The 17,193-nt window shown below is 44.3% G+C and overlaps 1 long non-coding RNA gene across 2 annotated transcripts in view; it reads right to left on the bottom strand.

Moving 5' to 3' along the window:
• The window catches only part of LOC117884949, a 31,131-nt gene that overhangs the window by 12,916 nt on the left and 1,022 nt on the right, over positions 1-17,193 (bottom strand). For both annotated transcript variants that reach the window (XR_004647685.1, XR_004647686.1), the window contains exons 2-3: positions 2,196-2,278; positions 865-991 (exon numbers count right to left, since the gene is read on the bottom strand). This is a non-coding gene — a long non-coding RNA (uncharacterized LOC117884949). The remainder of the gene's footprint in view (positions 1-864; positions 992-2,195; positions 2,279-17,193) is intronic.

The raw sequence follows: 17,193 nt of genomic DNA, 5'->3' as shown, positions 1-17,193 counted from the left end.
ATATTTGTCCCAATATCTTTTCTCTTTTCCAAATCTTTTTACCTTCCTTTGCCTTTGAGACAGGGGATCCATAGAGATTATGTGCCTCCACTCTTGCCTCTAGCTTGCACCATGGTTTTTATAGAAGTGGTATTGTAGGGGGCTTCTCAATGCCCCCAGAACATCGTGAGAGACTCCAAAGCACAGAGGTGGAAAGCTACTAAATTAGTTGACTGAGTATCAGCTTTAACTCACATGGATTTTGGGTAGGGAGCAGATAAAATGCCCTGGGCCACTTCATTCCACAGCATGGGGTCAGATCTCTTTCAAGCCCCCATACAAGACCTTCTGCTGGATCAGTGCAAAGGATGAATGGATGCAAGCTGTGGCATTACTGTGAAAGTAGCACTCAGTCTTTTTTCCATGCTGCACCTGTTAGCTCTGCCAATTCTTGCCCCTTCTGCCTATAGAAGTAGAAAGTTAAGGAAGGTGTGGCACCCAGGACTATCGGGATGAGACTGCTCTTTTTATTGTTGTTGGCATCTGGCCTGATATGGGTCAAGGTTTCAAAAGGTTGATATCCCTGTCACAGGGACACAGACTCAAGTGGTTACCTTAACCGAAGGGACAACAGAGCTCTTTATTTCATTCTGTCCTAATTCAGGCAAAGCCCCCTTGACATCAGTGAACATTTTGTCTGGACGGATACTTCAGGATTAGAGTCGGAAACAGGCATTCTGGTCCTGATTCTTGCCAGAAGCCAAAAGGGCAGCAATTTGTTAAAATGAAAAATAACGGGAAGAAAAAGTTACCTAAATGTTTATGAACCTTGGTTTGGATTCACATTTTGGAAGGTAATTGTTCCATCAAATCTGGTTCACTTACCCTTACTGAGCACATTGCTTTGCTACTAGCACTTGGCGGGGCGAGGAGGGAGGGAGTAGGAAGAATGCTGCTTGTTGGAGCAGCCTGGAGAGTTTAAAATCTGGAAAACATCAATGAATCTGAAACACTGAAAAGTTAAAATTTCTGATTAATGAGTAGCATCCCACATCTTCCCCAGCATTTCAGTGCATATCTGTTGAGGCGCTTAACTAAACAGAAATTAAATTGTTGCTGTCATGAATCACTCTGAAAATCTTCACATACTTAAACACGATTGTCATGTGTTAAAAACATTGTAACCACATATCCTAATTTTCTTAACTCTACAACAAAACAAAACTTTCCTCATGGTAAATATGCTCTATTTTAATATTTCAGATCACTTTTCAGTACTGTAACAATGCCATTAGAATTTTCATTTGTGGCTCGAAGTAACCACCCAACTACAGTTTCAGATTTCTCAGCCCTGTTCTCTCTCTATCAATGTAGGGTGAGTAATTAGAGCTTCCTGGGTGTGATCCTATTCCCTCTGGAAGCTAGTGAGAATAGGTTTAGTCCCTATGTCCATGGCATTTTATAAGGAGGCTGAACTTCTAGGCAATGGATTTTATGTAACAGATAGTCAAAGAGAGATTCTCAGTCCCATGGACAGCACTGGAACACAGAGTGATCTGCTATAAGAACACAGCATGGACAGAATATGTGTTGTCTGCTGATATACTATCAACGTTTTAAATTTTTTTTTATTTATTCTGTCACCTATAAAGGCATAAGAGCAAACCTCCTCTTTTTCTCTGTGTGTTGCAAGGAATCAGGGTAAGGAATCAATCTGCTGGAGGCCTTTATAAGGCAGCTGCACTTATTCCCATGGTCAGAAAACCTCAGTGTTGTACACTAGAGCTTCTACTTTGTGTGGCAAATGAGGGAGTTATGTTTAGTGTTTTTGATAAACATCATATGCCCCTCAAGTTATGTGTTTGATATTAACCTGCCTGAATGCTAGGAATTAAATCAAAGGGGGCTGTAAAGAGGGAAATCCACAGGAAACAAAACAATGGCAAAGATAACAATGGGTGGAGCTGCCGACTGGTGAATACCCCCATCTAGCTGCATCCAGGCTTGAATGGTTTACTCTTCCCAAGGCTGAGTCAGGATTCGTTCAAAAGGGACCCCAAGAGATGTTAGAAAAGGAAAGAGGGGTTGAGGGGCTGGAGGCTAACCGAAGTGTGTCAGTGAAAGCTGACTGACTGACCGAGACGTGGAGCTGCTGCAACAGGACTAGCTGCTTCTCTCTGCCAGAAATGGAGTTAGCTGGACTGAGGGGAACTTACCAAAGCTGTCAAGGAAAGGCTGAGGTGTAAGGAAGCACTATGCTTGCAGGCTTTTTATGGGTTTTGCTCTCTGTACCTTGTACCTGTGAGGAATGAATAAAGAATTGTTTTGAAGACACGTTCTGTGCCAGTGCAAACTTATACAGTCACAGGGTCCCAAAAGGAAACTATTAGAGGAACCAAAACCAAGTTGGACCCATGTCATTCATACAGTTGGAAATCAGGTGACTGAGCCCAGAAATCCAGTCTGAGAGTGGTTGGGCTGCTTGGTTCCACCCAGGGTGAGGTGCAGGAAGCGGGGGCTGTTACCTTAGGATAGCTATGACACCTCGTTTTCAGAGTCTGCATGCGTCTCTTATTTTGTGGAATCCTTGAGATTAATAACTCAGGCAGTTTGGTTTTGTCTTGCTGGAGAAAGAGCAGTATAAGGGACCACAATTTTCAGTTATTTCCTTTTCAGAAAATTTGGGAATAAACTGAATTTTATTTTCACCAGTTTCAGAGGCAGCATAATTTTATCTGTCATCTGTAATTTTTGCAAAAACACAGTAGAGCAGGCAAAAAAAAAAAAAAAACAACAAAAGTGGTTTTATAAACAGAGGCCTATTTTTAAAATAATAGTATTCATAACTAATGATAATAATAAGTGGCACTGGACTCAGGGTTGGGTTACTCTAGAACAGGGGTCGGCAACATTCGGCATGTGGCTCGCCAGGGTAAGCACCCCGGCGGGCCAGACCAGTTTTATTTACCTGCTGACGCGGCAGGTTCGGCCGATCGCGGCCCCCACTGGCTGCGGTTCGCCGTCCCGGGCCAATGGAGGCGGCGAGAAGCCACGGCCAGCACATCGCTCGCCCACGCCGCTTCTCGCCGCCCCCATTGGCCCGGGACGGTGAACCGCGGCCAGTGNTCAGCAGGTAAATAAAACTGGCCCGGCCCGCCAGGGTGCTTACCCTGGCGAGCCGTGTGCCAAACGTTGCTGACCCCTACTCTAGAAAGTTAGGTTAATTTAGCTATGTTACTGGGGTATGTGAAAATTCACACCCTCACAGATTTAGTTAAACTGACCTAACTCTCAGTGTAGACAGTTATAGGTTGATGGAAGAATTCTTCTGTTGACGTAGCTACTGCCTCTTGCAGAGGTGGATCTACTACAGCGATGGAAGGACCCCTTCAGTGGCTGTTGTAAGTGTCTACACTACAGCACCATACCACCATCATTTCTAGAGTAAACATACTCTTAGGTGACTGCCACTACTCTTCTGCCTCCCTACATGATTGCCCACGCCGCTTCTCGCCGCCCCCATTGACCCGGGACGGTGAACCGCGGCCAGTGTGGGCCGCGATCGGCCGAACCTGCCGCATCAGCAGGTAAATAAAACTGGCCCGGCCCGCCAGGGTGCTTACCCTGGCGAGCCGTGTGCCAAACGTTGCTGACCCCTACTCTAGAAAGTTAGGTTAATTTAGCTATGTTACTGGGGTATGTGAAAATTCACACCCTCACAGATTTAGTTAAACTGACCTAACTCTCAGTGTAGACAGTTATAGGTTGATGGAAGAATTCTTCTGTTGACGTAGCTACTGCCTCTTGCAGAGGTGGATCTACTACAGCGATGGAAGGACCCCTTCAGTGGCTGTTGTAAGTGTCTACACTACAGCACCATACCACCATCATTTCTAGAGTAAACATACTCTTAGGTGACTGCCACTACTCTTCTGCCTCCCTACATGATTATACTATCCCCCCCAGCCACAGTTCTAGGAGAAGACTGTGGGCCAATGTCTCCCGTGCATTAGGGCAGCTCTTTCTGCACTGCTACACTGGTGTGAAACTGTCCTAACACCACCTTATCAGCCACAGGAAGATAATCTCAGAATAAGGGGATCTTTACTTAGGCTAGGTCTACACTACGGGGGGGGGGGGGGGGGGAGGTCGACCTAAGATACGCAACTTCAGCTACGTGAATAGCGTAGCTGAAGTTGCATATTTTAGGTTGACTTACCTGGCTGTGAGGACGGCGGCGAGTTGACCGCTGCCACACCGCCATCGACTCCGCTTCCGTCTCTTGCCGGATTTCCGGAGTCAACAGCAGAGCGATCAGGGATCGATTTTATCGCGTCTTCACTAGATGCGATAAGTCGATCCCCAATAGATCGATTGCTACCCGCCGATCCGGCGTGTAGTGAAGACGTGCCCTTAGATTGTAAGCCCCGTGGGTCTTGGGCCATCATTTTGTTCAGTGTTTGTACAGTGCCTAGCACAACGGGGTCCTGGTCCATAACTAGTCCTCTTAGGCACTACGGTAATACAAATAATAAATAGGTGATGTAGAGCTGATGTAATGGTTCCTATTCTGCTCCCACTAGCAGTGGCTGGTGCAGGAGTTGTGGCCAGAAGAAAGAGGGAAGGACGGAGGTGTCCCTGTATTATAATGGTGCCTGATTACCATAAGGACTCCCGGGGGCCTTTTATATTTGATGCAAGTTAGAGCAGTCAACAGGCTGCTTTAATTTGTGCTAAAGGACCAGACTAGTGCAGAGTTTCCTAGTGGCTCAAATGTCCCTTTGCACACAGGCACCCCCACGTGAACAATCCTTATCCAGAGCTTCGGCTCAGGGTCTGAACATCAACCAAGTTATTTTTTTTTATTCAAACCTTCCCTTATTTAGAGTTTTCTAAGAGCAGCGCTATAGGTATATGCAGATGCTTCAACAAACTTTCTACATTATTTTAATCTCTGCATTGCATCTATCTACTCATTGTTTTCACCGAGGTCAAGATAGTGGCAGCTTTAATTGCAGTTACAAAGAATGTTCCTAAAATGGGAATAGAGTCCTAAACTCAACATTTTCTTCATTATTTTGCAACTTTGGGAGCTTGCCAACATTATTGCGAGATTTGGCATGCGTACACCTGGAAAGAATGAGAGACTCCAATATTTCATTTTGAGTTTGCAAGCTTCTCTTCCCCCGCAAAAAGAGGACAAGCAGGGGAGAACTTTTGGATTAGAAGTATAGTCAAAGGGCAAGATTTCGATCATCCTGACACCAGTATAAATCTATGGCAACTCAACTGACTTCAGAGTGGCTACTCTGGATTTACAACAGTAGAAATGAGATCAGAACCTGACCCCTTATGGATGATGGCATATATTATGGGAGGCTTTCTTTCATATGTTTTTAGGGGGTATTTTTTACCATTTTTCTCCACCCCACAACATTTCAGTTTATTACATGAGAGGTATATCATGCTCTTCTTTGAAGAGTAAACGATAAGGGCCGGACTAATATCCTTACTCACAATGAGTAGCACTTTACTGTCCAAGAAACCCCATTGAAATTAATGGGGCTATTTGAACAATGAGGTACTGCTCACTGTGAAGGGGGTGACATATGCTGGCTTTGAGAAAACAATTTGGTTTCAAATTCTTATGTAAACAACACCGGGTAGGAAGTGGAAGAGGTGAAAATTGTATCACATGAGGAATGTAACACTGTGGTGGTCGAAATAAAAATGTTGAGAATTGGCCGGGGTATAGGCATTGCTGTTGAGAGTGCTGGGCAAAACCAAGCTTCAAAGGACCTAAAATGGCTATTTCACCCCTAAATTGTTTAGGTCGATTTTTGTTCTCAGTTACACCGGTATAAGTATGGAGCAACTCAGTTGAAATCAGTGGAGGTCCTGAGCATTCGCAATGGCGTCACAGAGCGAAATGTGGCCTTATGCTTCTATGAACCAGCAGAGATAGTAACATGCAGAGGTAAGGACTGGCAGCAGCTACCTGACTACTATACCAGCAGAACAGCACCAGAATCAGCATCAAAACAGCTGGGAAGGAACCCGATGGGTAATGAAAGGGGCACAATAAGCTCCTAAACAAATGTTTTAATTGAAGCTATTTTTTAAAAAACATCTCTGACAAAAAGTTGAATTATTTGCTATTTTAGCAAAACTGTAAATGTTGCTATTTTCACTGACTATTTTTGGGGGGAGGGTGGAGGCAGTTGTAAAAAAACACACTTGGGCTGGTACTAATCATCAATATTTATAGCAGTTTAAAGCAGCATGTCAACCTATTACGTGGAGCAGCTCACAGACAGCAGGGTTTTGTTTTGGGGGTTGGGGAGGGGGGTTGCTGGCATCACAAGGCTGGTGGGATTTTTCCAGCTAGTATCGAATGGGTCCATGCAGGCTGAACACCACGTAGCTCCAGATGGGAGAGCAGTTCTCTTTTTTTGTAGAGTAAATCTGCCATTTGAGCCTGAATTACATGACTGAAATTTTAGACATATGACTTTGCTGGAGCTGGGATCTTTCCTTGAAAAGGTGATGCAATAATAATTGCATTTACCAGTTGCCAGTTCCTCTTACAAACATTTCTTGTTCTGATTGGGAAATTAATTAATAGTCACTAGCTAATATAATTAAAAACAAAAAAACCACTCCTGATTTCAGTGCAGGGGAGAAAAAAATCTTCAGCACTGATTTTCTACTGACAACAAGAAAGCCCTGCCATCCCCGAACTGTTTAATTATTGAAATGAACTGTAACAGTACACTGGATTGTTGCCGAGGTCACTGAATAGTACTGGAAGTCAAGAGGCAAGCAGCAGCTCAGAGGGCCCTCCAATGCCTCAGGCTCAGTCTAAAAACCCACACACTTTTTCTCAAGCATTCAGTCTCCGATAGGTAGCTTGATAGCTAGACCAATTTGCTAGTATTACAGAGGTCCAACGGTGCTTGCTTGTTTTAAGACAAGCCAAAATATGCTCTGGTGACCATCGTGATGCTGTGATTCCCATGCCCTATCGCATTCCTTTTTTCAGATCCCAGGCATTTTTTTCCCTTCTACGTGCAGTCCAGGATGTAGACAAATGAATTCCAAGTGACCTATGTGGGGGTGGACATTTTAGAAACAAACAACAAAAATAAGATATCTTCTGTCCTTACGTTTTCATTAGCTCCGTTCCCTGGATACAGTTTATTCATGGCAATAAAATACACATTGTGACTTTGGAGCCATATCCTGCAGCAACATTCTTGCCACCCCCAAACTTCTTTGATATGCGATTTCAGTCAAGAAGGAGGTTCTGCTCTATTCTATTTGTACTTGCTGTCAGATTGCCTTTTAAAAACATATTATATTAAGGCTTTCTATTGATTTACATGATCAGTTTTCTACTGACATCGGAAACTAAGAATTCTGAAGATATATTTATTGGTGGTAAAATCTATTACTGATAAAACAACCAGGTTATTATATATAGGGGAAAAAATTCTGAAAATTCAGGTCTGTTAGGGAGGAGGAAGACTTCTGTAGATTCAAAAACTTCTAGAAAGGAATAAAACTGCACTTCTTGAGCATACAATAAACATTTTAGATTGTTTTATAGCGTATTATTACAGGCAACTATCTTGCTTAAGTAAGCTTAGCATTTTTCACAATATATATTTAAGTTTTATTATGCTTTGGATTAGCTTTTATTATGCTTTGGAAGAGTATAGCTCTTAAGGGGGCATGGGGGAAAGAACATTTTTGGCCAATCTAATGACCTGGCAGGTAGTGCAAAGCACTTTTACACAGGAGATGTGCGTTTAAATTGGAAGTGACATAACACATGTTCTGACAGTCTTGGCTATACTCAGTCCTCGATCTGCACAAGAACTCCTATTGACAGCAATGGGCATTATAAACTCATTTGAGTACTACCATATAGTCCAGAGCTGGAAGAAATGGGAAGTTGACTTTTGGGATCATATTCAAAAGCTAATTTACACTTGTGTTACTTCATTGATTTCCCAGATTTACACTAGAATAAGTAGTGGAAGGTAACTCTGTTCTGGTTAAAATAGTGCATCCTGGAGATGACACTTTAAAGAGATCCTGTCTGTCTGTCTATGTAGGTATTTATATAGCCCCTATCTCTGTGGTATCTCAGTGCCAGGGGATTCAGTAATCACAAAGATGCAATCTGCTAGCGCATAGATATTTGGGGTTTTTTTGCTAACAGGGGCATGCTTGCTTTACTTAGGCCTGGTCTACACTAGGAGGTTATGTCGAATTTAGCAGCATTAAATCGAATTAACCCTGCACCCGTCCACACAACGAAGCTATTTAGTTCGACATAGAGGTCTCTTACATTCGATTTCTGTACTCCTCCCCAACGAGGGGAGTAGCTCTAAATTCGACATGGCCATGTCGAATTAGGGTAGGTGTGGATGGAAATCGACGTTAATAGCTCCGGGAGCTATCCCACAGTGCACCAGTCTGTTGACGCTCTGGACAGCGGTCTGAGCTCGGATGCTCTGACCAGCCACACAGGAAAAGCCCCGGGAAAATTTGAATTCCTTTTCCTGTCTGGGCAGTTTGAATCTCATTTCCTGTTTGGACATCGTGGCGAGCTCAGCAGCACTGGCAACGATGCAGAGTTCTCCAGCAGAGGTGACCATGCAATCTCAGAATAGAAAAAGGGCCCCAGCATGGACTGATTGGGAAGTCTTGGATCTGATCGCTGTGTGGGGCGATGAGTCCGTGCTTTCGGAGCTGCAATCGAAAAGACGGAATGCAAAGATCTACGAGAAGATCTCAAAAGCCATGACAGAGAGAGGATACAGCCGGGATGCAATGCAGTGCCGCGTGAAAATCAAGGAGCTGAGACAAGCGTACCAGAAGAACAAAGTGTCAAACGGATGCTCCAGATCCCAGCCCCAGACATGCCGTTTCTACGAGGCACTGCATTACATTCTAGGTGTGGCCACCACCACTACCCCACCACTGACCGTGGACTCTGAGGATGGGATATTGTCTACGTCCGCTTCCTCGGAGATGTTAGCGGACGGGGAAGATGAGGAAGGTGATGAGGAGGATGAGGCAGTTGACAGCGCTTACAACACTGATTTCCCCAATAGCCAGGATCTCTTCATCACCCTCACAGAGATCCCCTACCAACCATCTCCAGGCATTAACCCAGACCCTGAATCAGGGGAAGGATCAGTCGGTAAGTGTTTTAAACATGTAAACATTTATTTTGAACAGAACAGGAATATTAACAATGGGTTTTTCATGATTTGTTTGCCCTAGGCGCTTAACGTTTTAGTCCTTGGCAGTGCAACTACTGCAAAAGAATCTAACAATGTCCGGTTTATCATGATTAGTTTGCCCTAGGCGCTCTACTTTTTAGTCCTTGCCAGTGCAGCTACTGGGAAAGAAGGTCTATATGTCTGGGGATAGAGCTGAAAGCCTCATGGGACATCTCCACGAAGCTCTCCTGGAGGTAATTGGAAAGCCTTTGCATGAGGTTCCTGGGGAGAGCGGCCTTATTGTGTCCTACATGGTAGGAAACTTTTCCTTGCCAGGTTATCATCAAGTACTCTGGGATCATTGCCTTGCAGAGCATGGTGGCATACGGCCCTGGTTTTTGCTGGCTTTCATGCAGCATGCATTCTTTCTCGGTCTCAGAAATTCTCAGCAGAGTGATGTCGCTCATGGTGACCTGCTGAGAATTAGGGGAATGTTACTATTGGGATTGCTTGCCTGTTCCTTTACAGAACTGTCACCGGCGGTTTACAGCCACGGTGGAGGCAGGAGAGGGGCAGCATAGGCTTACCATGTCAGCCTGCTACCCGAATTCTGCTGTCCTGCCCCGCTTGTCTGATCTCCACTGCAAGACCCCAGGCACTGAATGTGAAGGCCTAAAATTCAACCTTGTCCTGAGTGTGCATGTGATAGGTGCTGTGCATGGTCTTGTTCACAGAGAAAGACTATGTTCATTGTTTACAAAAAATTATCTTTGTGAGGAATTCACTCCCTTTTCCCATCCCACAGCTGCGACTGTCTCCCGACCTACCCTGGCATCCCCCTCCCAGAGGCTGGCGCAGATTAGGCAGAGAAAGAAAAGGACACAGGACGACACGTTCTCAGAACTTATGGGCTGCTCCCGAGCCGAGGCGGCCCAGCAGACCCAGTGGAGGGAGAACATGTCGCAATACCAGCGAGCATACAGCAAACGGGAGGAGAGGTGGCAGCAGGAAGACCAGCAGGAGACTCAAACACTGCTTGGACTAATGAGGGAGCAAACAGCAGGTTCAGCAGAAGGTCACACACACATTGCAGTCACTAGGCACCCTGGTCAGTCTGGGAAGTGGTTTTCATGTTCTGTGGGGGGAGGGGGAGCCATGTGACTTTGTGGCGTGGGAGGACTGTTACAGATCTTATGCAGCGGTCCTTATCCTGGATCACAGAGCCATGCAGCAGGGGATCTGTAACCGTCCTCCCCCGCCACAAAGTCACATAGCCCCCACACACAGAGTCCCAAAAAGGAGGGGTGGCAGACTCCGTTGAAACAACCAGTCCACCACTACGGACTGCTCTAGGAGCAGGAGCCTGTCATTCCTCGAGTTTAGAAGCATTCTTTCCATCACTACGCCCGCTCCCCACCACAGTCTGCGTCCCAGTTTCAACACTTTACCGCGAAATCCGTAATAAAGAAAACGGTGTTCGTTAACAAAGTTCAATTTATTTTATTTTTAAACGTGTGTTGGAAGGGGGGGACAGGGTGAACAGGGTATGTAGCTGGAGAGGATAATCAACATTAAGTGGGTAAAGAAACAGGGGCAGGTTCAGCTTCTCTTTAAACAAACTTAATAGTCACAGGTTACCCTGCTCACTGAGGAACCTAGCTTTCAAAGCCTCCCGGATGCACAGTGCGTCCCACTGGGCTCTTCTAATCGCACGGCTGTCTGGCTGGGCCTAATCATCGGCCAGGCTATTCGCCTCAACCTCCCACCCCGCCATAAAGGTCTCCCCCTTGCTCTCTCAGAGATTGTGGAGCACACAGCAAGCTGCAATAACAATGGGGATATTGGTTTCGCTGAGATCAGAGCGAGTCAGTAAGCTTCTCCATCTCCCCTTGAGACATCCAAAAGAACACTCCACCACCATTCTGCACTAGCTCAGACGGTGGTTGAAGAGTTCTTTTACACTGTCCAGGGTGCCTGTATAGGGCTTCATGAGCCAGGGCATTAGCGGGTAGGCTGGGTTGCCGAGGATCACTATAGGCATCTCCACATCCCCAACCGTTATTTTCTGGTCCGGGAAGTAAATACCTTCCTGCAGCCATCTAAACAGACCAGAGTTCCTGAAAACACGAGCATCATGAACCTTGCCCAGCCATCCAATGTTAATGTTTGTAAAACGTCCCCTATGGTCCACCAGTCTTGCAGCACCATTGAAAATTAGCCCTTTCGGTTGATGTACTGGCTGGCCTGGTGGTCTGGTCCCAGGATAGGGATGTGAGTTCCATCTATAGCCCCACCGCAGTTTGGGAATCTCATCGCAGCGAAGCCATCTATGATGACCTGAACATTTCCAAGGGTCACTACCTTTGAGAGCAGTAGCTCAACGATTGCGTTGGCTACTTGCATCACAGCAACCCCCGTAGATTTGCCAATGCCAAAGTGGTTCACGACTGACCAGTAGCTGTCTGGCGTTGCAAGCTTCCAGAGGACTATGGCCACTCGCTTCTGGACAGTCAGGGCTGCTCACATCCGGGTGTCCTTGCATTTCAGGGCAGGGGACAGCAATTCACAAAGGTCCAGGAAAGTTCCCTTCCGCATCCGAAAGTTTCGCAGCCACTGTGATTCATCCAGGACCTGCAGCACTATGCGGTCCCACCAGTCTGTGTTAGTTTCCCGGGCCCAGAATCATCGTTCCACAGCATTAATATGACCCATTGCCACCATGATGTTCACGGTGCGGGGTCCCGTGCTTTGTGACAGGTCTGTGCCACTCTCAGACTTCATGTCCTCACTGCGCTGCCGTAGCCTCCTCGCCCGATTTCTCAGCATCTGCCTCTGGAAAAGGTGGATGATAAGGTGCGAGGTGTTTACAACTGCCATAACTGCAGCGATGGTCGCAGCGGGCTCCATGCTTGCAGTGCTGTGGCGTCTGCGCTGTCAGTCACCAGAAAAGTGCATGAACTGATTGCCCGCCGGCACTTTCAGGGATGGAGGGCGGGAGTGACGGTTGGATGACGACAGTTACCCAAAACCACCCTCGACACGTTTTTTTCCCCAGCAGGCATTGGGGGCTCAACCCAGAATTCCAATGGGCAGCGGGGACTGCGGGAACTGTGGGATTGCTGCCCACAGTGCACCGCTTCCAATGTCGATGCTTGCCCCGTTAGTGTGGACTCACAAAGTCGAATTACTGTCCTTAGTGTGGATACACACATTCGACTTTGTAATATCGATTCCACATATTCGATTTAAGTAAAATCGAACTACTCTTGTAGTGTAGATATACCCTTAGTAATTGATTACCATCTTTTTAACTGCACAGAAATGTCATTAGCAAACTAAGCATACATTCCTCCCAATGCCAATACTCCAAAGCAAAGAGGTCTTTGGAAGTCTTATGTTTAAATGTTGTTGCTTCTGGAAACAACATTAACAAGAATTGGCCAGAGGCTAAATGTGTTAACTATTGCCTCATCCATAGCCCACTGAAGTCAATGGAAGCCTTTCCACTTACTTCAATTGACTTTAGATCAGGCCTGTAGCCCATAGTGCTAGCTTGCCTTTACTATATCACTGCCTTGCCTTCATTATATTCAGCCATAATGCAATAAACCTACAGCATCTGATGAGGTTCAACTAGGACAAGTGCAGAGTCCTGCACTTATGATGGAAGAATCCCATGCACTGCTACAGACTAGGGACTGAGTGGCTAGGCAGCAGTTCTGCAGAAAAGGACCTAGGGGTTACAGTGGACGAGAAACTGGATATGAGTCAAGAGTGTGCCCTTGTTGCCAAGGAGGCTAACGGCATTTTGGGCTGTATGAGTAGGAGCATTGCCAGCAGAGTGAGGGACGTGATCATTCCCTTCTATTCAGCAATAGTGAGGCCTCCTCTGGAGTACTGTGTCCAGTTTTGGGCCCTGCACTAGAAGGAGGATGTGGAAAAACTGGAAAGAGTCCAGCAGAGGGCAACAAAAATGATTAGGGGGCTGGAGCACATGATTTATGAGGAGAGGCTGAGGGAACTGGGATTATTTAGTCTGCAGAAGAGAAGAATGAGCGGGGATAGCTCCTTTGATAGCTGCTTTCAACTACCTGAAAGGGGGCCCCAAAGAGGCTGGATCTAGACTGTTCTCAGTGGTAGCAGATGACAGAACAAGGAGCAATGGTCTCAAGGTGCAGTGGGGAGTGGTTTAGATTGAATATTAGGAAAAACTTTTTCACTAGGAGGGTGGTGAAGCACTGGAATGGGTTACCTCGGGAGGTGGTGGAATCTCCCTCCTTAGAGGTTTTTAAGGTTAGGCTTGACAAAGCCCTGGCTAGGATGATTTAGTTGGGGATTGGTCCTGCTTTGAGCAGGGGGTTGGACTAGATGACCTCCTCAGGTCCCTTCCAACCGTGATATTCTATGATTCATCCTATATCCTGTAAGACGTTAGTTTAAGTGTGGTTGTGTAGGCTGTAACCCTTGGCATAGAAATGGTTATCTTTAGCTTTTAGGAATTAAGGAGAACTTGCTTAATTGTAGGAGTTAGAATGTTCCAGTAAGTGCTACTGCAAGGAACATGGAAGTAATAACTGCCAATCTGCTTAAGCAAGGAATGACAGATATGATCATGAGCTGAAATGGTAGTTACACATATCAATATATTAACCTATATAAGAAGGAGACCTCGACATTAGTAGGATAAGGAAGTACAAATAAGGAAAAGGGGAAACCCCCCTACAGAATATGCATTAGATATATAGGTGTCAGCGTAACATATTATAAAAGTTGCAGCCTAGCCTATGGGCAGTAGATGAGAGAGATAGAGGCCTTGGGAGGTGTCAGAATGATGGCTACTTGTGATGAGGAGGAAGGTGATGGTGATGTGGAAAATAATGGCTAACATTTCAGGTTGTCCTGCAAGAGATGCTGTGAATACATGGATGTTCAAATATACATTCTGTAGTCTCTCTATCTACCTTACTGAGTTAGAGTGTTTGTGACTTTGCTAAATTAATCAACTATTTGTAAATATAGAAGAGTTCCTATATTGTGGATGCTGCAACTGTGCACATCGGGATTCCCAACTATATAGTAATTTTAATAATACTGGGCCTGATGTTGGGACAAGGACTTGTCAACCCTCAAAGTGATAACTGGGAATTCTTAAGTAATCAATATAATTAATACATAATCTATAGATCAGGCTACAGGCCCTCAAGGAACAAAGATTGTCTACTGGCACAGACAGCAGCCACTTCTTGACTAGATGGTGAATAATTGAGAACTGTGTATTTTATTTTCGAACAATGGAAAGAAGAAACTGGTGCTACAGAAAAACACAATAAAAATGCCAGTTCCATTAGTCACTGACCAGGATAAATTGAATGCCCTTTTGTCTTATGCTTGGTATAGATAGTGGGTAAAGGACAATCAGGTCTCGGATGCAACAAGCCTCAAAGCTTCGTCACAAAACAAGATAAAATTCTGCACAGTACTACTGGCAAATAGCTCTTATAAATCTCAATTTTCTTTACTAAAATGATAAAATTTAGCATTCCAATGAGAACAGGAATGCTGAATTTATAAACTACACTTACACTATTATTTAAATAGAATCATGGCCTCTTTCACTGCTCTCTAGTATTCTGTTGTTTTTGTCTCAGAGGCTTTAATTCAGAGCTGAGACCTGCAGTGGGAGGCCTGTGGATTACAGGAAATAATGACCTGTATATATTTAGTTGTTCAAAGGAAATTAGAGTAACCTGATTTTTATTATTCCCTATAGTCCCACATCCTCTGGTGTAATAATTTGCCCTGTTCTCTCATTTACTTTTACATCATCGGAAATGTATACCATTTAGCCCAGATTCTCCCATGACCAATCAGGACCTCATGCTTGCTAGGTTAAAAAACCTTCTATGGAATGCAAGGCCTTCTTAGCAAAAGCTAGCAAGAGACAGAAGAGCTAATCTCTTTGTAAATTATGTGAATTGAAGTAAGTAATTTAACAGCTTATTCCCCCAGGTAGCCAGTGACCACTGTATGTCCCTGTTATTTAATTTGACAGTTAACCTTTTGAGGGCTGGTAGTCATTTTAGATTAACCTATGTCTCTTAAAAATTAGTAAGCAATTTCCTTCTGGTTAATTTTTTTAATTGTTAATTTTCCAACATATTTCCAGTGGTCACTGCGTTTGCTAAACTTGTTCACCCTGTTTAATGCATCATTTAATGAATCTGAGTTAGTTTGTCTGGTGAGAAAGGGGAAACATTTTTTTAAAGAAATAAGATTAAGTATGTATGTCATCATTTCCATTTATGATAAAATAAATCCAGAGACCATTTCATGTGTGAGAGCTAGCACATTAAAAAAATAATTCCTATAACAGATAACCGTCTTGTGAACACCAGAAACTTAGTAATTTATCAGGTTTTCTTTTAATTAAACTGTGAGTATAGTTTATGCACTGTTTGATTCAGAATCAACATTTGGGATGCTGGCTAAAACTGATTTCCTGCTAGATCTGTTGCATTTCTCAGGACAATTGATGAAGTCTGCTGGATTCTCTAAATTCCATAACAATTGCCTAAACCTTACTCTCTTTAACCCAAGGTATTTGGCTGTTTTGAGGTCAGTAAATAAATAGATAGCATCATAGTAGCCTTGATAATACAGTTTCCTGAAAATTATGCTCAAGCACTTTCAACGCTTCTGTATATAACAAAAAACTGTCCATTGGCCCTCACAGATATTCTATTTTAATCCATTGCTTCATTATCAAGCTGCTTCTAAGTAAAGTGAATTAGCGTATGCTACTTACGTTTACAACAATTTTATTTTAAAATTGCATCTGTAATTCATAAAATATATTAAGTGGCTCGTTTGCAAACCTGGAAATCTGTTTCTTTGTTGTTATTTTCTTTCACCCTCTCTTCCTTTTCTTAATTTTGCCATAAGTAAAGTTCCACTGGCCTAAGCTTCCTTCTCCCAAAATAAAAATAGGCTACTCTCTGCAGGCATGACTCAGACACAGGCTTCAGTGTGAGTTTTACCTGAATAAGGACTGTAGGATTTGACTTTCTAAAAGTTATTATTTCTTATTTGTATTATGGGAGCACCTGAAAGTGCTACACATTGTCCAACTAGTAGAAGAAAAGTCCCTACCCCAAAGAATTTACAATCTACATGCTAAATTCACTGTATCTAGAAGTCATAGCCAATAGAACAATGCAAGGAAGGAATTGTGGGTTAGAGAGACAAAAATCTCTTCTATTTTACCTCCTTGCTCCAAGGAGATAGATTTTATCATTGACCTATGCCCACAATACATTTCCAGCCACAGTATGCTTGCTCATCTCTATTGGCTGGTGCCTTGGGAGGCACCTAAATCCACTCTCTGCCCCTCCCCTCTCTTTTTCTGGGGTGCGTAGTAAACAGGAACACAACATCTCTTAATACTGCACACCTGGATCCAAGGTCCAGGTAGCCTGCACAGAGTAGTAAAGGTGGGCTCCTTATTTCACTTCTATATAAATAAGTTGTTTTAGAAGCTGGATGTAAAATGGTTTGGTCATGAAATAAATATCACCTATCTCTGATATCATCTCTGCTGTAGAAATGGTCCTTGAATAGAAGTTTGAAGGAGGAGAGAACTTAGGGACCACATTCCACGTGGAAGGGCAGCATGGGAGAAAACATGGAGATGGTCCCGGGAGAAGTGGACAAAGTGTGCTGAGGCCAGTATTGTTGGCTGAGCAGGGTGGGCAGGACTGATGCAATAAGAAATGAGCAGTATGCTGTTCGGGCTGACTTGTGCAGGGACTAGAAGTTTGAAGTTGATTGACTGGAGAAAGGAGTGTCAGTGTGAAGGGATTCAAAATGAGGAAGGAAGAGGGATAACACGGGTAAAATTATAGGCAAGTAAAATTATTTTAGCTGCAGCATTTTGTAAGGACTGTAGGGAGCAGTGTGGGTGTCAGGGAGGAGAAGCTTA

The sequence above is a fragment of the Trachemys scripta genome, chromosome 11, assembly GCF_013100865.1.
Source record: "Trachemys scripta elegans isolate TJP31775 chromosome 11, CAS_Tse_1.0, whole genome shotgun sequence".
Classification (NCBI taxonomy): Eukaryota; Metazoa; Chordata; order Testudines; family Emydidae; genus Trachemys; species Trachemys scripta.
This window is presented reverse-complemented; position numbering and strand designations above follow the sequence as displayed.